This window comes from Ceratotherium simum, chromosome 20 (genome assembly GCF_057802395.1).
Source record: "Ceratotherium simum simum isolate JZ-2026a chromosome 20, ASM5780239v1, whole genome shotgun sequence".
NCBI classification, from domain to species: domain Eukaryota; kingdom Metazoa; phylum Chordata; class Mammalia; order Perissodactyla; family Rhinocerotidae; genus Ceratotherium; species Ceratotherium simum.
Genome location: NC_141919.1, coordinates 13,294,541 through 13,320,659, shown reverse-complemented (window position 1 = coordinate 13,320,659; position 26,119 = coordinate 13,294,541). Strand labels below are relative to the sequence as shown.

At 40.7% G+C, this 26,119-nt stretch overlaps 1 long non-coding RNA gene across 3 annotated transcripts in view; it reads right to left on the bottom strand.

Moving 5' to 3' along the window:
* Positions 1-22,628: 22,628 nt before the first annotated feature.
* Positions 22,629-26,119, bottom strand: part of LOC147914364 (uncharacterized) — a 121,579-nt gene continuing 118,088 nt past the window's right edge. For all 3 annotated transcript variants that reach the window (XR_015555376.1, XR_015555377.1, XR_015555378.1), the window contains one exon: positions 22,629-22,707. This is a non-coding gene — a long non-coding RNA (uncharacterized LOC147914364). The remainder of the gene's footprint in view (positions 22,708-26,119) is intronic.

The window sequence follows — 26,119 nt, the reverse complement described above, 5'->3', positions numbered from 1 at the left end:
GTAGCATTGAAAAGGTTTAAGCTAGGAACCTGCCATTTTAATCTTGTTAACAAAAAGTCGGAGTCAGCTGGTCCTGTGAACCCAGCAATTTCATCTCAAGTTACTTGCCCTAGGGAAACTCTTCAAGGATGTTCACTGCAGAATTGGTTCTGAGAGAAGAAAATTAAAACAATCTCATATTTATCATTATAGGACCAGATACACAGAGGTTCATCATGCAGTGGAATACTCTACAGGAGGTAAAATGAATGAAATATGTGTTCATATGTGAACATGACTATATATTGAAAATATACAGTTGAAAGAAAAAAGGAATTTGCAGAACACATACAGTACGATACTATTTCTGTAAATGTTAAAACACGCAAACAGAAATCATACATTTCTAGTAAAAGGATAAAAATACGGACGGGAAGAATATACGCCAAGTTCAGCTTAGTGGTTACCTCCAGCAAGGGAGGAAAATGGGCTCAGGAAGGCACACCAAGGGGCTTCCACTCAATCTGTAAAAATTTATTTATTAAAAAATTTAAAAGATCAAAAGAAAATATGGCTAGATATTGACAGTTGTTAATTCTGGATGGTGGCCAGACACGTGTATTTAATATTCTTCTCTACACTTTTATGTTTTGGGTATGTTGAAATACTATTTTTCAAAAAGCTGCTCACAGTTTGCTTCAAGCAATGGGGACCTCGAGTCACCATGGAGGCAATTTTGTGATCATCATAAGTCAGCCACCGGGCTGTCTGATTGTCCCTTCATCTCAAGAAGTGCCCACTTTCTGACACCTGGTTGGCTCCTCTCCCTGGCCTCCCTTGTCTGCTCCCTCTCCCTCAAGAATAAAAACAAACATCTCTCCTTTTTTTCCACTCTGCGGTTTAGCCATCTCCCAGGCTGCCTTGGCCCAGCCCTCAGAGTCTCACCAATTACTCCAGCCAGATTATCATAGAATTGTCCCATCCATGTTGTGAAAGAATAAAAATTTCACTAGCTTTGTCTTTGAATAGGGGAAGTCACCAGAATGAGTCCTTTTTGTTATGTAGATGTAGATGCCCATTGACTGCCCAGAGGGAAGGAATAATCCAGAAACATTCTGCCAGAGCAAGGGCCCCTGGTGGTAGCTCACTAGATAGAGGGAGGTGTGGTGGAGGTGATGAGGATTCTTTCAAGGAAAGACTTGTTGCTCCAGCTGCAGGGGGTGCTGTTGTCAGACAGTGTTCTGCTCTCAACCCTTTCAGGGACTGTGTCAACCGCACAGAGCCACCTCACTCAAGGTCACACCCTTTCTTGGGCAGCCATCTCCTGTATTGCCGTGGCAACACAGTGGCAGGTGGATAAAGACCTGGTCATTTGGCCCAATGTGGAGCATCACTTATGGTCCATTTTATCTCCAGAGCTTCCAAGGGGTCAGTGAAGGCTGTTGGCAGGCAGGCATTTCAGTTCAACTTCTCCTTGTGCCCAGTCCTGCTTCCTTCCCTCTATCCACAGGTCTTGATCTCAAGGGGCCTCTCTAATAAGGATCCTGCACATTAAACTCCAGCACGTGCCTTACGCTCTTTCTTCATACTCACTGGTCTACGAAGTGCATCAGTCAGCTATCACCGTATTAATGCTGAATAACAAACAACCCCCAAAATCTCAGTGGCACATAACAAACACATTTCTTGCCTATTGATCTACAGGTCAGTTAGCATCTGGTGAGTTTGTCGATCCTAACTGGATTCAGCTGGGCACGGCTCCAGGTCACAGCTGAGTTTCAGATCTAATCCACTGGTCTTTTATTCTAGAACCTAGCCTAAGGAGCAATAGCTTCTTAGGACATGTTCTTCCTATGGGTGGATGACAGTGGGACAAGAGGGCTGGCGTGAATCATAAGACCTCAGCTAAGCTGAAACTGTCACTCTTATTCCATTGGCCAGAACAAGTCACATAGCCAAATCCAGCATTCTTGGGAATGGGAGGATACTCTACGCCCCACATAGCAAAAGAAGGGAGGAACAAAGAACTGTGAGCAAATAATGCTTCTACCACAAGCAGCCTGAATGGTGGGCAGATTTTCATTGATCTTCTGGTACCCAAATCCTTGATTTTCCCTGGGGAAACTATCCTCCCTGGTACCCAAATCCCTGAGTTTCTTTGGGGAAACTATCCTCCCTGAATTTAGTCATGCTTAAAGATGATCTACACTTAGAGTTTTCAGTTACATGAACCAAGAAAAATCCCTTTTGCTGAAGCCAGTTTGAGCGTACTGCTTGCAATTGAAAGAGTCCTGTTTAATGTACTTACTAAAAGCATATGTCCCTATTATCAATGGGCTCACTTATTTCCTCTGTAAAATTTGACTCTGCTCTAAGGCATCCCCTACCTCCCGACTCTCCCCTTCCCCACCCCAAACCAGCCCCCTATCTCTGTGTGTATGTCTACGTGTGTGTGTGTATCTTCCAACAGGGTCTTGGTTTAAAAAAGCACAGCATTGGGGCCAGCCCTGGGTTGTAGTGGTTAAGTTCGGTGCACTCCACTTCAGCAGCCCGGGTTTTCAGGTTTGGATCCCAGAGGCAGACCTACACCACACGTCAGCCATGCTGTGGTGGTGACCCACGTACAAAATACAAGAAAGTAAATTTTTCATAAAAATCTCTGTGGTGGTCCGTGGGAATTCCAGCATCCCAGAAAGAAAAGACTGGTGGCCACCAGCTCACCTGGTAGTCTCTTAGGTTAGACTTGGTACTTTCCAACTCCTGTCCCCAACAGTAGAGGCCAGGGTGCAGGGAGATCTGATACCCAGGGCTAAGCCCTGAATCAGGCCAGGCAGAGAGAAAGTCAATCCAATGAACTGGGCAAGGAAGTAAAAGCCACAGGAGACAAAAGAATTGGAGCAGGGACACCAGAACTGAGTGAGCACATTCCAGATGGATGCTGCAAGACTGAACTCTCATGGAAGGAAGAGGGCTTCCCTGGGGCACAGAGCCCTTAGGGGCCTTTCTCGGGAAGAGGAAAAGCGAGTAGAGGGCGTAGGTCACGGCATTGTTCTATAGTGGAATTTTGCTTGAGTACAAATAAGGAAATCTTTGTTTCCCATTTTCAAAAACATTTTAGTTTGGAAAATTTCAGACACTCACAATAATAGAGAGAAGAGAACGATAAATCCCCATGTACACCCCCCCCCCACTACAGCTACGGCCACAAGTTTGCCAATGGTCTTTCATTCATCCTCCCCCGACTTATTCATTTATTATTCCTGCCGAAATATTTTAAAGCACATTCCAGACATCAGGCATTTCATATTCTTCATTACATATCTCAAACTATTCATGAAGCATCTTTAACTGAGATTGAAAAATTAACAATTCTTTAATTTTACTACATTTATATTCAACTTCCTTGATTGTCTCAAGGGTGTTTAGCTTGGATCAGGATCCAAACAAGATTCATACGTTGATTTGCGTTGTTTTGTCTCAAGTGTCTCTTATTCTATAGTAGTACCCCTTGCCCAAATGCCCTTTTTCCATGTCTTTGACTCGTCAGAGAAACTGGGTCCTTTGCCCCGTAGAGTGACGTCCGTATTTTGGATCATGTCACTTAACTTGCTTTTCCATCTCTCTTTCTTTTTTTTTTGAGGAAGATTGACCCTGCGCGAACATCTGTTGCCAATCTTCCTCTTTTTTTTTTTTTTTCTCCCCACAGCCCCAGGACATAGTTGTATATCCTAGTTATAGAGTTGTGGGTCTTCTATATGGGTTGCCGCCTCAGCAGGGCCTGAGGAGTAGGTCTGTGCCCAGGATCTGAGCAGACGCACCCTGGGCCACCGAAATGGAACGCGCAAACTTAACCGCTGTGCCATCGGGCCAGCCCCTCTTCCATCTCTCTTACTTCCCCTAAACTGGAATATAGATACAGATACTTGATTGACTTGTATTAATTTTTTTAGGCAAGAACAGGTTATAGGAGGTGCTACAAATAAAATATTTATAAGCCATGGGCCAAATGTGACCTGTAGGCATGGTTTCATTGGGCCCATACAATTTTTTATGCTTTATTTGGCCCATATAGTTAAAAAACAAAAAGTTGAATTGGTTTCTGAATCAATCTGGGTTTTGGCAGGAAACAGATGGCATTTTCAAACGAACTCTTTAGAAGAGTAAGGACAGAGTGAGGGGAAAACAATAAAGAATGGCAAGACCTTCTGGGCTTGTAGCTGCAGAGACACGTCCCCATTCCCGGATGGGCTTCTGGACAAGAGCCTTTGGTGGAGGACAGTAGCCATGGTCAGCCCAAGCCAACCCCATACTTTGCAGAGAGGGAGATGGAGGAGACACTCCTTCCTCAGTGTCCTCTCTTCCCCTGTGACCCACTGGCTAGTGACTCCCACTGGCTGAGCTCGATAGGAAGTGGAGGGCAAAAAAGCCCATTGATACTGTCCCTAAGGGCCAGCCACCCCGCACAGAGCCAGGTCAAGAGGGGTGGAGAGGGGATCTGGAGGGGCAAATACTTGCCAATACTTACAAATGGAAAGATTTTTTTTTTTTTTTTTGCTGAGGAAGATTTTCCCTGAGCTAGCATCTGTGCCAGTCTTCCTCTATTTTGTATGTGGGTCACTGCCACAACATGGCGCTGAGGAGTGGTGTAAGTCCGCATCTGGGAACCGAACCCGGGCCACCAAAAAGGAGTGCGCTGAACTTAACCACTAGGCCATGGGGCTAGACCCCATAAATTGATAGATTTTTATATAAAGTTCTGGATTTCCAGCTTCTCTTATCGTGTGAGATGATCTGGCAGCCCCAAGTCCCGGTGTTGACAACTGGCTGGAGCTGAGCAGCATGACATAGAAATGGTGCTGTGGCTCTCAGATCCGTCCCAGGAAGAAAAGGAGGGGAGAGAGGAGAGAAGCCTGGAGCTGGACTGATTACTCACCTAGAAGAAGCTGAGATTTTAATCCAGAAAGAGCTGAGTTTACTTTGAATTGGCCAGATTATGTTTTTTGCTATTAGAAGAAACGAAAGCTCACATGAATTCAGCTCAGTTTGATTAGAGAAAAATAAACAACTTTTTTGCACCCTTGAGTATTACATTAATATGAAGTATTATTATCATGGTGGTAACAAGAAAAAGAATACAGAAAAGAAAACCCTCATATATTTAGTGGTGTTCCGAATACTCATTTTGGCTGATTGCCAAATGACCATATGTTAAAATGGGTATTCTGCTGAAGACAGTAATCATATTTCAGAACGAACTTCTAGCCTACAAGAATAAATCTGAAAATATTTATTTAAAAGCAATTATTATGAAAATTTTATTCTTGAAAATCTTAGTAACCAAAGTAAAATTTTTGACATTACAGTGCAGGAATGATCATTTCTCAGCACTACCAGCTCCGAGGTTGTTACTAAGGCACTATTCTGAACACTGCTGACAATGAATATATAAGGCTGCCATATACAGTAGTTCAGGCTGTACACTGCACAACACTAAGTGGTGCCATTTATTATGTGGGGTCTGTAAATAGGCATTTTTCTTTTGCTTTCTCCGTTTCTTTATATTATTTACTATTTCTGAATTAAAGTTGATTAATCATGTATGTTATCATATATAATTTAAAATTATTCTTCCTTGTGAAACGTTGAAGTGTAAAGTCAGTATTCTGCTTTCCTCTATGATGAGAAGAACTCATAAACAAGAATTTTCCTTTAAGTACTCATGGCTCAGATAGAAATTGATTAAAGATTAAATACAATTCTTAAGAATTTAAGACTGTAATAACAAGGTTATTGTGTGTAAAACTACAAATGACAGTTTATCAAACAATTTTGCAGATACTATAGTACCTAATCTTGAATATTCTACCTCTTATTATTTAAATTTCCATAGGATTTATTGTCTCAAAAAGTAATATAATACTCTTCCTAAATGTTTCTAGCTAATTCTTATTATCAATCTATTTCCCTATTCATCTAATTATTTGAAAATTCCTACATGATTTTGTTCATAATTTTCGTCACTTTAAAAGTCACCATTAATTATCATAGCATGTTAGCTTACAGTAATAAATATGCATTTATTTCAACTGACTAATAGCATTTCAATATATAAAGCACATAAGGGTACTTTTCACTTTAAGTTACCTGTAGAATGAAAGCAAATATTTGGATAATCACAGAAAAGTTAAGCGACAGGTCTTATTGCCATAACTGAAGTTGCTATGCTGATTACAGTGATGGTGACCTCCCTGAATACATGCTCTCTGGTCATGGTCAAGTTCAAGAATATGAGAAATAGGGCCGGCCCTGTGGCTTAGCAGTTAAGTGCGCGCGCTCCACTACTGGCCGCCCGGGTTCGGATCCCAGGTGTGCACCGTCGCACCGCTTCCCTGGCCATGCTGAGGCCGCGTCCCACATACAGCAACTAGAAGGATGTGCAGCTATGACACACAACTATCCACTGGGGCTTTGGGGAAAAAAGAAAAAAGGAGGAGGATTGACAATAGATGTTAGCTCAGAGCCGGTCTTCCTCAGCAAACAGAGGAGGATTAGCATGGATGTTAGCTCAGGGCTGATCTTCCTCACACACACACACAAAATAAATAAATGAATAAAATTATCCTTCAAAAAAAAAAAAAGAATATGAGAAATGAGAGTGAAAAGGGCAATCAGCTTTTCAACCATCCAAAGATAAAGACTGAAGCCAGAGCCAAAGGGCAACTTTTAGCAGAATATCAAGGCAGAGGCCAACAGAGGTGTAGCCCTATGTGATATCTGAAAACATTGTTCTTCTGCATAAACTTAAAAATAAATTAATGACTTTGTAAAAACTCCTAGAAATTAGGACAGAAAAAGCAGGTAACATGGATTGAAACTTACTACTTGGCTGGTTATTGTGCCATAAACTTTACCTTCATGGTCCAATTTAATCCTCTCGACAACCATGAGGTCAGTGCCATTATTATGCACAGCTCAGTGAGGAGGAACTGAAAAAGAATTTTTAAAAAATTATACTCATTATGGGAGATCCACACCCATAACCTAGTTTAATTTAATATTTGTGGAGTTCAGCTCAAGAACTTGCCGTGAACCCTTTCCGGTCAAGGACTTGCCATGAAGCCTTGGCTTCTGTAGAGAGGAACAGAGAGAAAGGAGAATGTGTATCCAGCCCGGGGGCTCATTGCCTGAGCCAACAGCTACAAATGATGGGCAGCTTGAAGGCAGGGAGAATGTGTGTCAAAAGCAAGGGTGGGAATGATGAGGCCAGCGAGCATCCGAGAAAAGGCAGTTGCCTTTGCCTTGGGTCTCGCTCTCCACATCTCTCTCCTGGACTATTGTACAAGACGCAGATGAGAATCTTAAACTTAGGTTGGAGGACAGAGACAGCACATAAAGCAAGGCCTCGTAGCGTCAAAATGACTCAAACATTTCCCACAAAGCACAGCATATATGATTTTGTGTATACAATCTAACTAAATTCATGCACATCAAAACTTGAGAACCCCTGAGCTAACATAAAAAAAGGAAGAAAAAAAATGTCTGGGCAGTCAAACCAGGCTTTCTTTAAGATGGCTATCAATTCCCTTGCGTTAATGGTAAATGGGGGGGGGATTCCAAAGTGTTTACTCAGATTCATTAATAGTAAGCCTCTGTAACTTCAATGCCTGCTAAGAGATTTTCCTTTCCTGTTGTTGTAAGGATTTAAGGAGTCACATCCCACAGGGGTATTCAGTTCAAAGGTCTGAGTGTAAATAAACTAAAGGTAAAATTCTCTCAACTGCTCTATATTTTTCTTCTAGAATGCAAATCCGATCACATCTCACTCCTTTATTAAATCCTTCCATAGGCTGAGCTGCTGATCTTTGATTTCATTGCCAATAATTACAGGAGACAATATGTGTGCCAAAAAGCAACACTTATCCCCAGTGGAGAGATATTCCATGGCCCCTTCTCCCCCACATACAAACATGTGACCCATAGGGACACAGGTCACAGTTTGGGCTCTCTTGTTAACCTTGATTTGGTTCACCATTACATTGGTATGGTTAAGCCACACTGGGTAGTGTCACCTAATGGTTGCAGCCTCTATCACCATACATGGCATAATCCAAGGCCACTCACACATCAGGAGAAGTACATGAATTTCTATCAGTCAGATTGAAACAGGAGTTCAATCTGCCATTCCAAGTATCTGTACACTTAGAGGGAAGCAGGAGGTGTTCACATTCTGGAGCTGCTATTGATGGTGTCAGGCACAAGCCTTTTCAAAATCTGGCCCCTATCAACCTTCCAGCTTCATCCTCTGCCACCACCTATGTGTAGCCCATGTTCTCAACACACCGAGTGACCTGTGCCCTATATACTACCTCCATTCCTTTGCACATTCAGCACTGCCTGTCTGCAATTCCCTTCCTCAGTCCTGCTTTCTAGAACTTTTCTTTGATGATCCTCTCAAAAGACTTCCCTACAAATTATGCTTTCTTGATTTACCACCCCTCTAAAGTACAATTCTTCTTCTTTTGACATCTCATTTAAGTCAACTATCACTTTTCTTAACTGTAATATAATTAATTATTTACAGAAAAAAAGGAAAAAGGAAGGAGGGAGAGAGGGAGGAAGGGAAGGTAAAGGAGGCAGAGAAAGAAGAATGAAGGGAGGAAAGGAGATAGGGAAGGAGGCGGGAGAGAGTTTAGGATGGAGGATAAAGATTATTATAAATGTAACATGTGAGGCAGAGTCAGAATATCAAAAATATTGTTTCTCTGGGGTCGGCCCAGTGGCATAGAGGTTAAGTTCGTGCATTCCGCTTCAGTGGCCCAGGGTTTGCCGATTTGGATCCTGGGCTCGGACCTACTCACTGCTCATCAAGCCGTGCTGAGGTGGCGTCCCACATAGAGGAACTAGAAGGACCTACACCTAGGATATACAACTGTGTACTGGGGCTTTGGGGAGGAAAAAAAAAAAAAAAGAAAAAGAGGAAGATTGGCAACAGATGTTAGCTCAGGGCCAATCTTCCTAAAAAAAATATATATATATATATATATGTACATACATATATATATATAGTTTCTTCAGCTACAGCTCCTTACTGTCCAGGAGTCCACAAAATCTCTTCTAGAACACTAAAAATTACGTACTTCTCACTTCTCAAAGTTTACTCTCAACTTGTTCCCACACCCAGTCACGTTTACCTGACAAATTCATCTTTCTCTTATCATCATCTTGACTCTATTCTCTGTGAACTCCTACCCTGGCTTTATGGTGATGAGAGCTTTTGACTCTGCCCTGCCCTGAGACACACATAAATCATCCTACACTAATTTGATGAAGGTCACCATGGTCTTTCCTTTCGTCTTCATCTCCAGGAGTGGGCAACAAGAGGGTTTCTTTGGCAGAGCAAATGAATATTTGCTTATTTATTAATTCATTCACCCCCACCCCCATCCATGCAGTCACTCAGCAAACATTTGCTGAGTTGTACTAAATGGAAGATGCTTGCCAGGAGCGATGTAATCTACTTAGACTAGAGATATGAATCATTCTTTGACTCTTCCTTTCAAAGATTTTTCTTTCGCTCTCTTCCTCTCACAAAAACCTAAGTAACTGTTCTTATCTTATTTCCTTTGCTGGTCTTCTATGTTATTCTTTTGCAACGATTTTTGATTTTAAAAAACATTTAACCATACAGCAACGGTCAAGCAGTAAGCAGCCACATCAGTTCTGGGAGCATCTCTGTAGTGCTGAGTTTACTTTTCAACCCTTCAGGCAAAATTTTGCTAGAAGACTTCTCTTGTCCAGGTTCCTTAGAAACGTTTTGCCTCTCCTGCGTGGCCGGGGTGCTTTATTCTCAGGTTTCTATTTTTGGTTTTGTCCCCCAGAAAAAGCCGCGGCATGAGATGTGAGTTCAGGTACTCTGTTTGGGGTGGTTTCCAAACAGTAGCCAGGAGCGACCTTAACAGCCACTGGACTTGACTGCGACCTGGTTTGGGAGCAGGTGGGAAACAACCCCCTTATCCTGATACACACTGGAGGAGAGAAGGTAGCTACCTGGAGTAAACTTATATGACTTGTCTTCAACTTCGGTGATTTCTTAAATGAATGCAACTCAAAAATTTAAGTATTAACTAGAAATGGTTCAAGAGGTCGTTCTTTCAATGGGGGAGTCCTTTCAGAATTCCACTTCTTAAGTCAGAAAAAAAAGAGGGGTGTTGGTAGTATTTTCACTCTTACTAGCTCTGGTTTGCCTAACACAGTGGTCTAAGCTGCGCTTTGAAGCACCCCTGGGATACTGCCAGGGGCCCCAGGGCCTTGGGGAGGGCAGGAACGGCCTGCTGCCAAGCCTGCTCTGCTTTCCCGTTACCATGTTATTCCCATTTTGTTAGTGAGCTGCTGATGACCCTTTACTATTATTTTAAAAGTGGAACCATATAAGTTCTTTTCAATTTGATTTTTTTTTTCCTGAGGAAGATTGGCCTTAACATCTGTTGCCAATCTTCCTCTTTTTTTGCTTGAGGAAAATTAGCCCTGAGCTAACATCTGTGCCCATCTTAGTCTATTTTGTATGTGGTTCACCGCCACAGCATGGCTTGACAAGTGGTGTAGGTCTGCGCCCAGGATCCTAACCTGCAAATCTGGGCTGCTGAAGCGGAGAGCACCAAACTCAACCACTACACCACGGGGCTGGCCCCTCAGTTTGAATTCTTATAGCTTTTCTGTGTCTATAAAAGTAAAGAATACTTACTGTAGAAAACTAAAAAAAGACAAAGACAATAAAATAAAAATATTCTAATATCACTTAGAGATAACCACTTTTAACATTTTAGTGTCTATCTTGCCTAAGTATATATAGAAATTAAATACATTTTTTATACAAAATTAACATCACATTATACATCTTAATGTGTAACTTTGTTTTTATACCTATTGGGTGTAAAATTTTTCTTTTAAGCATTGATTTTTAAAGATTTCAGTTTATACACTGTATAATGTTTTATTAATGCTATTTGACATCTGCAAATAAAACTATTTTATAAAAAAGTGAGATACTCAGTTACCTTGTTTTAATGGGTATAGTCCTACATAAACCCACCAGTCAATATTTTCTGGCCATCAAAAATTCCCTCTAGGGGCGAGCCTGGTGGCGTAAGCGGTTAAGCGCGCGCCCTCTGCTGCGGTGGCCCTGGGTTCGCTGGTTTGGATCCCGGGCGCGCACCAATGCACCGCTTGGCAAGCTGTGCTGTGGCGGCGTCCCATATAAAGTGGAGGAAGATGGGCATGGATGTTAGCCCAGGGCCAGTCTTCCTCAGCAAAAAGAGGAGGATTGGCAGATGTTAGCTAAGGGCCAATCCTCCTCACAAAAAAAAAAAAAAAATTCTCTCTAGCTTAAGAACTAGAAAGTAGTGTTTTTTAAAAAACAAGAATTTCTCAGCAGTTTTATCTAAAGATTAGCCTTTTAGGATGCGAACATTTTTAAGATTTCATTCATAAGGACATTTACATTGACCTTTTGCTCAGTTTGCTTTGGAAATGCACAAGATATGATGGATCTAAGCATTCGTAAATGCTTTCAATAAAAAATAAATTCCATTTCTCCTAGGAAGAAGAGGTCACATTCTTTATTTGAACAATGTTAGGTAGCTATAAGTGAAAAGAAAATCAGAGAAATTACTGATTAAAAAGAACTTACATTCTCTCCTCCCATATAAATGTGCCACTTCACCTTTACAGACCTCTCCTTCTCCGAGGAAAGGCTGTTCTGAGACAGTCACAATGTATTCTCTGCTGAAAATTACTCACTTTTGTACAGTGATATACATCTTTAAACACACTGTCAAACATACCAGCTTACTGAATTTTCATAAAAAGCCTGTGAGTTGGGCAAGCCAGGGTTAATGTTCCATTTTATAGGGGGGTTTGTTAAGCCAGCTGCTGAGATGGCCCCCAAGGATCCCCACCTGGTATTCATGCCCTTGTATAATCCTCGCCCCTTGAGTGTGGGCTGGACCTAGCGACTTGCTCCTGATCAAAGGCATATAGCAAAGGTAAAGTGATGTCCCTTTGGGATTAGGTTAGAAAAGACTGAGATTTCTGTCTTACAAGCAGATTCTCTCTATTGCTTCTCAGCCCACAAGATGCCATGCTGGTGAGGCCCATGCGACCAGGAACTGAATCCTACCCACAACCACATGAGCCCAGAAGGGGATCCTCCTCCAGTTAAGCCTTGATATGACGATAGCCCAGCCAACTCCTTGACTGCAGCTTGCACGAGATCCTGAAGTACAGAAACCAGCTAAGCCAGGCCCAGATTCCTGACCCACGGAAACTGTGAGATAATAAATGTGTATTGTTTTAAGTTGCTCTGTGGCAATTTGTTACATAGCAATAGATAACTAATACTGAGGCTGAATGTAACCTGTCTGTGGAAATAGTAAAATACGGCCACAAAGTCTTTGACACTCCTGCCATCCAGAGGTGGGTTCCATGTCCCCTCTACTTGCATCTAGGCAGGCTTGCTTCCACCCATAGACTACACTGGAAGTGACTTCTAAGGCTGAGTTGTAAAGGCCATGCAGCATCTACTTTGATTAATGAAACATGCACTTCTGAAGCCTTGAGCTACTGTGTAAGAAGCCCGACTACCCCAAGGCTGCCATGTTGTGAAGAAGCCCAAGCCACTAGGAGAGGCCTCATATGCGCACTCCAGTCCACAGTCTCAGTCAAGCCTACTCATCCCAGCCCAGGCTCCAGACAAGTAAAGAAGCTTCCAGGGGATTCCAACCTCAGCTATTCAAGTCTTCCCAACTGAGTACCCAACCATTGTGAGGCAGAGACAAGTCATGCCCACTATCCACTTTTTGAATTCCTAACTATGGGATGTCTGAGCATAATGAGACGCACGCAAATATTGTTTCACTCTGCTGATTTTTGGGGTGGTGTGTTACACTGTAACAGGCAGCTGGAACACTGCCCAATGTCGCACAGCTTGTAAGTAGTAGAGTTGGAACTTAGATCCAAGTTTTCTGACTCTTACTTTAACATTCTTTCCACCACTCCAGATGTTGCCTTTTTATTTAGGATGTTGATGTTTCTTTTCACTTGTTTTGAGGGAATCTCTACTGCAGCAGTGGTCAACTTCGGCAGCATATAGCAATCACTAGGGAAGCGTTAAAAGTACTGATGTCTGGGTCCTGGCCGCAAAGATGCTGACTATTTGGTCTCGGGTGCAGCCTAAGCATCAGGATTTTTACAAAACTCCCTAGATGGTTATAACATATAGCCGCGTTTGAGATCCGCTACGCTACCAACAAGCTGATCAATGTAAAAGATCAAACCTGGTAATGCTCACATCAATTCTCATTCTAATGGAATGAAGCGGAGGCATAGAGAATCCAAAAGAGCAGATTTTAAAATCATAGTTCTACTATATATAGATCACGTGTGTATGAGTGTGTGCATGAGTGTGCACATCAGCACCACGGTGTGTGAGCAGCCAGGAGGCAGAAGATTAGCTTTCCAACATGTATATGCTGGGCAGCATGCTAAGCACCAGGAGTTACAATAATGCTAAGACCTGATTTGTTCACTCTAAAGGAACTTACCCTCCAGTAACAAGAGAAAGAAGAGCCTTGAAATCTAAGATTCCCTAGATTTGGGAAGTATTACTATCCCATCTACTAGGGCTTATCACACAGGGCAGTCATAATAAGTAGAGAACCATGAAGTCATGTTGAAATGCTGAATAAACATACTTTGAGGGGAGAAAGGTGGTATTATCACAGAAACCCCGTCTCAATTTGATTAAATCGCACAACTATTTAGAATGTTTTTGTGTGTGTGTGTGTGTGTGTGTGCATGTGTGAGTATTTCTAAGCTTATATTTCTTATGTACCATAAAGAAATAGGAAGAGGGATCAAAACTGGAAAAAATTACACTGTATTAGCTGAGACATGGCTGAACCACATCACGGTTCTACTTGTAAATGGATTGCCGTTCACAGAAACATGGCCCTGAGGTAAACAGCAAGTTCTCCTTTTAGAGGACACCACCTGTGTGTGTGCGCCAATGGAATGCACTAATTTTACCTTTATCCTCCAGTTCTAACTCTTCGGGTCTGTGTGTTTCTTTGACCGGCTGCCCATTAAATCAGAACCTGCCATTTGCAACCGGCTTTTGCTGGGTGTTAGCCTTAAATTGTGTCCAGGAATCATCCTACTTTGGCAACCTCAAGCTTTCACTTCTTCTGTAAGCATTTGAGAAAAACACTATGCTTTCTCATTTCCCACTTTGGAGGAACTGTCCAAGTTCACCCTGAAAAAATGGTAAGCAATAAATCTCACCATGGTGCTTGGGCAAATCTTCAAATAAAAGGTACTTTTTGAGTTGGTCCTGGAGGAAGCCTGTTGGAAACTGTCAGAAATTTCTAAAACACTTACAGTACAAAGCCTTAAGAAAGTTTACATCATAGTTAGGGAATTGAGAAGTAAAACTGGTGAAAATTAAATCACATTACAAGACAATATATGTCCAAAACATGCTTAAATATTTGGCAAGTGCTTGGTATAGATAACTTATGCTCTGAGTTTAGAAAAGGGAGATACCTCCATGAGATGGAGTGGACTTAAAGTAGATGAACTTCAACAGAACATTGAATTTTGTGGACACTTACATACACGGAGAAGGAGCAGCAGTGGAAGCAAAGAAAACTCAATGTGTGAGCAGCAACACCTCACTGCACTCCCTTGCAGAGAGGGAGGCGTCATTCCACAGTGTGTTGATGGCTTCAGATGGCCACGTTGGAGTAGATCACACAATTTAGTAATTTACAAAATTTAGTAATCCATAAATATCTACTCCAAAGTTGACTGCAGTATTCTGCTTTTGGTGGCTGCCACTTTCATTTCTATGCACCAGTTCCTCTCCTGTGCGCTTGCCACACAGCTGCAGATCCACAAGACAGGGCGGGCAGGCAGAGGACGGACAGGGAACTGCTTGTCTATTCCCGATAAGGACTCACTGTTTGGCTGTTAAGATCATAGGTGCTATGATCTGTTGATGCCTTTCAGCCTTCTATCTCTGCTAAGTTCATTTCCTATTTTCTAGGCAGTTTCTCCAGCAACTCAGCAGCAATCAAATTACGGGGGATATCGCTGTGATGATCAAATGCTTTTTGTTTTTTCTTGCTCAGTACTGCATCTCATCCCATGGTATACAATGCAGAAGGCGGACTTGCTCTGTAATCTAGAATTACCCCGCTCTAGTGATAGGCAAGAACGAGCTTCATAATAATATTCGTATAAATCAAAAATCATTTGTGAAGCAAGCAAAGCCTAAATACATACATACATACATAAACCATGAATAACTAAATACATTGGAGATTTGGAAGAGGTGTTGGGGAGCAGGATAAAGCAACTATTTGATTTTATTTTAAGTTGATAGGAACCCTAATTTCTAAGAGATTTTTCTCCCTTGCAGGTTCTGTTCACATGTTCTCAGAGTTTGGAAAAGAAATGTGTAGGTGGGTAGAATCCATAGGCATTTGCTTAGGGCTGGTTCAGGTAACCTGCTCTGCAGATCTTTGTGATGACAGGGATCATCACCTTGATGTATTGGTGATCAATAAAAGTTACAGAACAACACATATAGTATGACCATAGAAGAAAGATGCAGAAGAAAACTATATGTATGTATGTATGGATCTAATCTATCCATCTTTTTATCAATCATTTATCTATCTATCCATGCATAGAAAAAATCTGGAAGAATACACACTAATTGTTAATAGTGGTTAATTCAAGGGAATGAATTTGGTTGGGATGGAGTGGGGATGGTGAAGAAGGATGATAGTTTACTTTACATATTTCTGTATTGTTTGAATTATTTGCAATTAATTACTTTTGAAGTTCCAAGATGCCTCACAAAGAAAAGATCGTAAGTAAATAAATCACCAGCTTGGATCTAAAATACAAAAATGAGCTGCTTAAAATGATAGCATAATTTTTTTTAGCAATGATAAATTAACTGCTTTGATCTCACCATGAGGTGTTTATAAAAGCTTATGGGAAAAAATGACAAATGTGCCTGGTTGTAACAATGTCTTCAATGGCAAATATCGTGTTCCCTGGAAATAATCTGGAAAGAATAGGAGATAAACTGTGAAGATAATGGTGCTACAGAATAGAAGGACCTGGGATTGAACTGTAACATTATTGTAAACATGCATCTAAGGCGATAAAAAAAAAAAAAAAAACAGAACAACAAATAAAACCGACCTGGTTTGAGCAGATATAGAATGCATTACTTTATTTTTTTTAATTTTTATTTTATTATTATTATTTTTTTTGGTGAGGGAGATCAGCCCTGAGCTAACATCCATGCTAAATCCTCCTCTTTTTGCTGAGGAAGACCAGCTCTGAGCTAACATCTATTGCCAATCCTCCTCCTTTTTTTTTTGTCCCCTCAAAGCCCCAGTAGATAGTTGTATGTCATAGTTGCACATCCTTCTAGTTGCTGTATGTGGGACGCGGCCTCAGCATGGCTGGAGAAGCGGTGCGTCGGTGCGCGCCCGGGATCTGAACCTGGGCCACCAGTAGCGGAATGCATGCACTTAACCGCTAAGCCACAGGGCCAGCCCAGAATGCATTACTTTAAAATGTAATTCAGAGCCAGCCCTGATGGTCTAGTGGTTAAAGTTCGGTGCTCTCACCACTTGGGCAGCCAGGGTTCCGTTCCCAGTTGTGGAACCACACCACCTGTCTGTCAGTAGCCATGCTGTGGTGACAGCTCACATAGAAGAACTGGAAGGACCTACAACTAGGATATACAACCATGCACTGGGGGGCTTTGGGGAGAATAAAAATGTAAATTCAATTTAGCAGACATTTTGTGATTACCCAGTGTTATACAGTGAACCATGTCTCCCTAAAACCCATATGTTGAAGCCGTAACTTTTGATATGATTGTACTTGGAGAGAGGGCCTTTAATGAGGTAATCAAGGTTAAATGAGGTCATGAGGGCAGGGCCCTAATCCAATAGGACTGGTGTTCTTAAAAGAAAAGGAGGACACACCAGGAGTATGTGTGCACAGAGGAAAGGCCAGTGAGAAGGCAGCCACCTACAAGCCAGCAAGAAAGATCTCACCAGAAACTGACCCTGCTGGCAACTTGATCTTGGACTTTACAGCCTCCAGAACAGTGAGAAAATACATTTCTGTTGTTTAAGTCACCCAGTTTGTGGTATTCTGTTACAGCTAACACAAGCTGACTAATACACCCACCACACTACAGAAATGAATAAGGCTAGCACTCTGCCTTCTAGGATCAAAGCACAGTACTGCATGATTAAGTGCATGACTCTGGAGCTAGACTGCCCTGTGTCACCTTGAGCAAGTTACTTAACCTCTCTGAGCATCAATTTCCAATCTGTAATTGACCACAACAATAGAATGTAGGGATGTTATGAGGATTAAATGCTTACTATTTATAAAGAAACTATAACAACGTCTGGCACACAATAAACAAAATTTAAGCATTTGTTAAACTTATAGATGAGACTACTGTCCAATGGAAAATAGAATATGAGATCAGAAATATGAAGAATAACTTTAAACAATAATAATTTACTTATAATTTTAATTTAACATCTCAGATAAACTTATGTATTCTCTACAAAAATTATGGAGGACCTCTCTTAATGCAAATCCAAACTATGACGGTAAAAAAGAAGATAAAATGAAGAACAATGTATCAATATTGGTTTATTAATTGTGGCAAATATACTGTGTTCCTGTAAGATGTTAATAATAGGGGAAACTGGGTGTGGGGTATACAAGAACTCTTTGTACTATCTTTGCAATAAATTTGTAAATCTAAAACTATTCTAAAATAAAAATTTATTTTTAAAAAAGAAGATACATTAAGGAATAATTATTTACTGAAATATTGACCATTAAATGATAAAATTTAGGAGCTGAGCCACAGTAACCTTTAATTCACCTTTGTGATTTTACAGAGGAGTGCTGATTTAAACTTCCTTTACACAGTTCTTAACTTTCAGGGTCAAATTCATACAGGAAACACAGGGAAACAGAAGAAAGAGCACTAACTAGAAGGCAGGTTGCACCACATTTAATTCCGCCTTGAACTGTGAAGCCTCAGGCACATCACAGCGACGGTTCTGGGCCTCAGTTTTCCACTGGTCACTTGCAGCTTGAACACTCGACTTAGCTTTATGTGCATCTACTTCACAAAGGAACGCAGCCGCAGGAGCAGACTCTGACCTGATACCTTATCCAAGCCTATAGAAAAAGTACTGTATCCGCAGTTTGTGTGCCAGTTTCTGAGTGTGTGTAAGTGGATTCTGAAACAACTAGACCAATACTTTTTTAAAAAGACTCAACCTTCAGGGCCAAGTTTTCATAGTGTATATTATTCAACAAGTCAACCATTCAGATTTGGATAGGAGTAACCATGGGCCAACACTGACTCTAAAATATTTCCAGAAAGCTAGCAAGGGAAAGATGACATTCTGAATAAGCACATGCTAGATGAGATGTTATTAACAGATAAAATCTGATGCAGAGAAAGAGGGGCCTGGAATTTTCCTACAAAGGTAACTGAACAAGAAAGATTATAAACTAAGGCAACAAATTTTCAAACCCAAAAGAAGAAAACTTATAAAGGTTTAAAAATATGAGCCTAATGCCAACTAATGTTGAAGAAATGCCATCACCAGTAATAATACAGACTTGGCTCTGAGAGCCACCTGTTGAGAAAGCACTGAAGAATAATGACAGCTGGTTATCAACAAATTTACGGAGAAACTCAATTGCCCCAGAAGCCCTTTTCAATTCCACTACTAGTTTTCAGGAACAAATTGTCGTTCGTATTGTAATGTTTACTTTATTGTAAATGTCATAATATTTTCCTTTTGTGAGATGTTATCATAACACATATTCAACAATTACTTATAAATGAAAACTCAATGATTCGTGGGCTACGATTTATTTTTTACCTAAGTCAGTCATATTCTCATCATTGCCAGATAGAGTAAAAGAGATTCTCTTCTGCTTATCTTCTGTGTGGAAGCCTGTTTCATCAGGCAGAAAGCTGGATGGAACTAATAAGTGTTTTTTAATAGTTTATAGACAACTCTACTAATACAAGGATTGAAGCATCACAGCAGTGTATGCAACAATTCATTCTCCCAAGCTCTCATGATGTAAACCCTGTTGCCAACAACCAATAACATGGCTGAAGCTGCAAATACTTAGTGTGTTTGATCTATATGTATATGCTGCAACCAGCTAAATAAAATTTCGGGCCTCTATTGGACCAATTTCTAACAGCTTAACTCCAGTTCAGGGCCCCCACGTTGCACAACTTCAGGGGGCACTATTCACATTTTATTTAACTATAAGTCATTGTAGATAAGGTGAATGGTGCCTCTTTGAATGGCACGGCATAGTTTTCCTGTTACAGTTCATAAAAATTCCAAATGGAAACTGCATATCAATAAATCTCAAGTTACTGAAGTCTTTCACTTTTAGCAAAATCAGACTTTACAGTTTAAAATGGCTCTTCACATACATCTTTTCACCGGGTCTTCATAACACATTAGTTTAGCGTGGCTTTTGGAGTCCAGCTCAACTGGGGTGCAATCTTGACTGTACCACTTAATAGCAGTGTGATTGTAAGTGAGTTACTTAACCTCTCTGACCCTCAGTTTCTTCATTTGTAAACTTGAAGAAAAATAGAATCATGTATTTTAGGATGATTGTAAGAGTCAAATGATATATATAAATCATGTACCATGGTCAGAATTCAATAAATGGGGTTGAAGCTGTCTACGCAAAATAACCAATAACTATTCTATAGATAAGAGAGGTAGGGTGAGTTTTACTTGAACCAGGATGAGGGTTATAACCTGAGAAGGCAGTTTCCACAAGGGAAGAAAGCATTCAGTAGGAGCATGGTTTTCAGTATAGTCTTGTACCTTTTTAGAACAAAGAACATACCTTAAACTTGCCCAGGATACATATTCATCAAAGTTTCAAAGAGGTATTCAGTTGCAAATTAGCAGGTCAACATGACCCTAATGTCGGGGAAAGGGACTAATCCTGGGGCTACCAATAGGGCGTCGGAGGGGAAGTATGCATTCTTATCTTGAGTGCATTCTTTACTTTAATGGTTAAAGCAGATGTACAATGTGTGTTTGAGAGAGACCAGAGATATTTTTCTACCGCAAAAAAATGAGCCAGGAAGGAAATATCACATCACGTTCTTCTTGAAGGTAGGAAGTATGCCCCTCCTGGCATATCTTCATGAGCTCTCATTAATATTTGGACAGCTTCAAGGCACTCATGCTGGTGGCTGTGAGGAAAAAGATATTTGGCAAGGTGAGGTGAGATTACCTTCCATGGTGAAATTTCCATCAGTCTAATAGATGCTCAGCCATCATTCCTGAACAGGCACGCAGCATTCATTTAGCAAGTATTCACTAAGCATATATGAAAATGTCACAGGCACCATTAAGCACCATTAACCTAATGGTCAACAAAGAATTAAAAGCCTTGTGATAAAATATAGAGTTCTGTTCTAAAGGCCAAGGGAAGATGAAAAAGGGAAGTTACTAACTGGCTGAAGAGTTCAATGAAAAGTCAACTTCATATTATCAAATTCCTTTCTCTTCTTTATCCCATTGTTTTGCCCCAGATGGTTAAACGGTGCTGTGGTTTGAAGGATGCACCAGCTAGACTTGAAATTCACATGTATTAGTGCTCTGGCTTGTGTAGTTTCTGGAGAGAAGAAAAGGAAATGTGCTCCCTGGAGTTGGGCAGTATGGTTGGCCCCAGGATTCTACCTCAGGGACATTTCCTTATATCATCTATTTTCCACAGATAATTGGAGTCATTGACCACATGTTGTGGAAAAGGCTGTGCTGGTATGGTGGAAAGATTCCAGTACTGACCCTCGGGAGACCTGGATTTTATAACTCCCAAGTCATTCACCACCTGGATAACAACAGTGAACCTCAGTTTTCTCATTGCATGTTTGGATGATTTTGATAGAAGATTATGAATCATTACAGATTTCAGAGATATTACATTTAACTACGTGTGATGTTTACATAAAGAATGAGCCAGTCTCATTTATCTGTTGATTCATTCATTTAATTATTCATTCATTCCTAGCATACTATAGTTAAGATCATGAATTTTATGGTCCAGTTCTTTGATTCAGGACTTGGTTTGTCTACTTACTAGATAAATGACCTTGGACAGTTAACTTATTGACCTCTTTGTGGTCCTGTTTGCTCATTTCTAAATGAAAATAATATTACCCTCATCATAGGGCTATCGGAAGGTGTATTAGTCACGGTTCTCCAGAGAAACCGAACCAATAGAATATGTGTGTGTGTGTGTGTGTGTGTGTGCACGCGTGCGCGTGTGCATGTAGAGAGAGAGAAAAAGAGAGAGAGAGAGAGAAAGAGATTTTAAGTAATGGACTTACGTGATTGTGAAGGCTGGCAAGTCCAAAATCTGCAAGGTAGGCCAGCAGACCAGACCCAGGGAAAAGTTGATGTTGCAGCTTGAGTTCAAAGGCAGTCTTCTGGCAGAATTCTCTCTTTCTGAGGGGAGGTCAGTCTTTTGTTAAGGCCCTCAATTGATTGAATGAGGCCCACCCACACTATGGAGGATAATCTGCTTTACTCAAAGTCTACTGATTTAAATGTTAATCTTACCTAAAAAATACTTTCACAGCAACATCCAGATGTGTTTGATCAAATATCTGGGTACCATGGCCTAGCTAAGTTGGTATATAAAATTAATGATCACAAAAGGAATACTGATAATGCAGATGACAAATTTAGTGCAATGTCTAACACAGAAAACAAATAAAAATTAGCCATTATCATTGCTGCTGCTGCTGTTGTTGTTATTATTCTTTATTGAGTCCCTACTTTTTTTGCTGGGTAATAGGTTAGGTTCTGAGACAAAACAACTCACAAGATATAATCTTGGTCCCCAAGGAACTTAGAATCTAACCATGGATCCTAATAAGCTACCTGACCATTAATTACAGTACAGTGTTCTGAATACTATGAGAGTGAAAGAGTACTATGAGAAATATGGGAACTATGAGAATACATAACAGAGGTCTCAAATCAGAATGGGTTGAAGGGCAGGGATAACTCAGCTAAGATCTAATGGCTAAATAGACCCTGCAGGTAAATGGACACGAGAGGAGGAAAAAGGAGATATATGTTAAGGAAATAAATGCACAGAACTAGAAATGAGAAAGAACATGGTCTATTCATAGAACTGTAAGTAGCTTATCATTTGTTGGGGCATAGACTGGAAGAAGCAAGTGAAGACAAAAAGGTAGAAAGACAGGGTTAAGCCTGTAAAAGGCTCTTAACTAAGCTAAGCAGTTTGGATTTTAACCCAAAAGCAATGATCACCTAAAATATGGTAGTGATGTTGGAAATGGAGAGAAGAGACAAATTTGGGAGTTCTCAATGGGTGGAATGGATAAGGCCTGATGATCAATTAAATGTTTGAGGTGGGGGGAGGGGAGAAATCTGAGTCTTAAGAATGAGCTAGACTGTTTAGAAGCTGCTATAACTTTAGGGCCCAAAAAAGGATATTTTGAAGAACGTTGGAGGACTTTGCACTACAAATCTTTGCACTTAGTCATCTATACTTTCTGTTCTTCATTTTCCACACCTGTAAAATAAAGATATTGGACTCAATGCTCTTTGAAAGGCCTCGTCTTCCTCTAAAATTCTACAATCCTGTGACTACTTTTTAACTTTGTACATAAATACATTTTTGGGGGAAATGCTTTTTGTATTACCAAGTCAATAAACTGAAAAGCAATAAATAGCATCATCATACTGGCATTTAACTACGATTTTGCAATTATTACAGGATGTCACGAAGAGAAAGACCAGGAAATTAGATAACACATGCTAGTATCTTTCATAACGTTCTGTTTGAACTGTCAGAAAAACAGGGGTAGTTGACACTGCAGATCCAAAAAGATTAGACAAATTGTTCTAACTAGAATCAAAGTCGATGAGCAAATTTTTATGAACAGTGAAACAGACCAAAAAGCTGATTGGTGAAAAAAAAATGCATGGGAGAGAGAAACAAGCAAGCTCTTTTTTTTTTCTACAGTGTATTTGCAAAAAAATTATTGATTGCTCTGGTTTCAGGCACTTGAGTTCTCTTTGACGACACTTGAAACCCAGTGTTTGCTCTATAGCTTCAAGTTTATTTGGTGTGCTGATAAAGGCCCTGCAGAATCTGAGGGAGAGGATGAAATCAAATGAGGATTTGAACTGAAAACCAGTCCAAACAGCCATCATATCCTCCTCAAGCTGAACTTGAACCATTATTTAGAAGTCTTTTTGCACAAGAACTGAACGGCGAAAAGATTTTCAGAGATAATCTGAGATAAGCCATTCAGAACCTGGTTGATGGGTTACTGGAGTTCTTTTGATCTGAAAAACTTAAGGAGTTAAACATAAGGCTGTGATTCAACTCCCTCATCTTCCGGTAGAGTGCTGGGAGCAAATATCTTGCATCATAAATAGCATATTTGGAGTTCATTATCATTATTTAGTTGGGCCCACAGAAACCCATTAGAAGATACTTCATCAAAAATTCAGGATGCATATTAATTTACATGAAACTCAAGTTGGAGGAGGGAGTGTTTACAACTTGCTCGACAGCATCTTAAAAATAGTCAGCAAATTTAATTCCAAGTAGTTTTTTCTCATCTTATTGCACCTAATTGTGTAAATAATCATTACAGAACATATTAGTAACTCTGATTTTCTTGGAGGAAGGAAGGGAAACCGTATTCAAGCCTCACTTTGACAGAGTCTGTCATGTAATATTACCGAGTTCTATTCTAAGGTCTATGGGACTCATCTAAGGGATAGATGAATCCGATAAACTTTCCAATCTCACAATAATAATCATAAATAATCAAAATAAATCATAAATAATCATAAATATTATCTTTATCTCTTCATTGAATTAATAATTGAATACTAACTCACATTCTTCCCTGATTTAAATCTAAACCAGAGAATTACCTCTTCCCGATTAATCCTTTCTGTTGTACAGCTACAAATCTAATTTAATTCTTTTCAATGTTTTTTTTCCCCCCAAAGCCCCAGTAGATAGTTGTATGTCATAGCTGCACATCCTTCTAGTTGCTGTATGTGGGACGTGGCCTCAGCATGGCCAGAGAAGCGGTGCATCGGTGCGCGCCCGGGATCTGAACCCGGGCCGCCAGCAGCGGAGCGCACGCACTTAACCGCTAAGCCATGGGGCCGGCCCGTCAATGTTTTGAATTATAGATCAAACTTTTTTCTAACAAATGCTACCACAGTGTAAATTTACTTAAATATTTCAGTAATGTTAGATATCTTATTCCAAGGCAATAAATGAATTCAGAATACTCTAGGATTAATGAACCAGGTTAGGGTTAACTTGATTGATAATGCTTTACATAATTTTGCTGATGTCATACTCAATCGATTTTGTCTCTTTTTTATTATAATCCTCTAAGGGCAAGGACAGTGCTTATTTTTCAAAATGTGTTTCAAGTATTCACTGGAATTTTCAGTCACTGTTGGTACCCAAATCAAGAAGAGATGACCAAGGTGGGGCATCCACTCAGGTGCATTCATGCCAGCATGTAGGGTCTGGGGTAGGGGAACCAACTAGAATTGAAGACGCTTCCTGAATTGACAAGGAAAGGAGAGGACCAGAAGTGCGAGTCCAAACTCAAATCATCAGAGAATGTAGAGGGCAAATCTGGGAAATGGAGGTAAGTGAGTGCAAGGGCAGGAACAAGGAACAAGACAGAAAAGAGAGGCAAGTGAAGGCTCAAGAGCTGAGCTGGGGGGAACCAAGCGGGAGCAAGGGCAAGACCCTGAACACCAGTGTCCTGTTGTGACCACAGCCCTGGGCAGGGCTCCAGGGTCTCTGTCCTTATGGACTCATAGGCAGGCCAGGCTGGACTCTGCATGAGCCACATGATTTTTTTCCTGGCCTAGAGCAGTCCTAAGTTGCTTGTAGGCCCAACTCTGATGTCCACTCTGCCTCCAAAGGGTGGGGGCACCTCCTTTCAAGCAGAAAAAGAGGTCGGGGGCTATCTATCTTTATGAGTTCAGAGAAAGGGGAACGAGCATGAAGCACTCCCAGAGGGCCAAGAGTGTTTTTGTTTCACTTCTATTTTAATTATAATCCCTTTCTTCCTCCGACCAGAACTCTGCTCCCTAGTACAGTGGCTTAAATTTATCCTTGGTGTCCATTTTGTCTGTGACCTATAATCTGTGGTCTTCTCCTTAGGGAAGACAGTGAGGTGGTGAGGGAAGACATAAAGATTTGAGTGTTCCCTAGGGGTTTGCATGTGAGGCTAACATGCCCCTCCACTTCGATCCTTCCTGGATTAATCCAGTTACACAGTAGACCAATCAGAGATGACAGGGTGGCTACCCGCTCCACAAAGGAACAGCAGCAGAACATCAGAGGAAAATAGCTTCTCTAATCTGTGCTGTCAGTCCTCTTACTTATCTGGAACCAATGACAGATAACTCAGGGCCTCAAGTCCATATGTGAAGAATGCTTTTTTTTGCTGAGGAAGATTCACCCTGAGCTAACATCTGTTATCAGTCTTCCCTTTTTTTTTTGCTTGAGGAAGATTGTGCCTGAGCTAACATCTGTGCCAATCTTCCTCTATTTTGTATGTGGGTCGCCACGACAGCATGGCTGATGAATGGAGTAGGTCCACACTGGGGATCCAAACCGGCAAATGCAGCCCACCAAAGCGGAGCACAATAACTCAACTACTACGCCATGGGGCCAGCCCCCAATATTGCTTTACTGTCGCTGCAGAATCCTCTTAAGTGTGGCAGAACCTCATTTCAAGCTACATTATACACTAGACAAAGGAACCTCCCCTAGTATCTTTCCCATCTACTAAGTGTTACCAAAAAGCAAAACAAAACAAAGCTGATTAGATTTTACCTGATTAAATTTTACAGCAAAATCCAGGGAATAATAATATATTAATATAATGTGATGTTACGATATTAAGATAGCTCAGTAAAACACACAC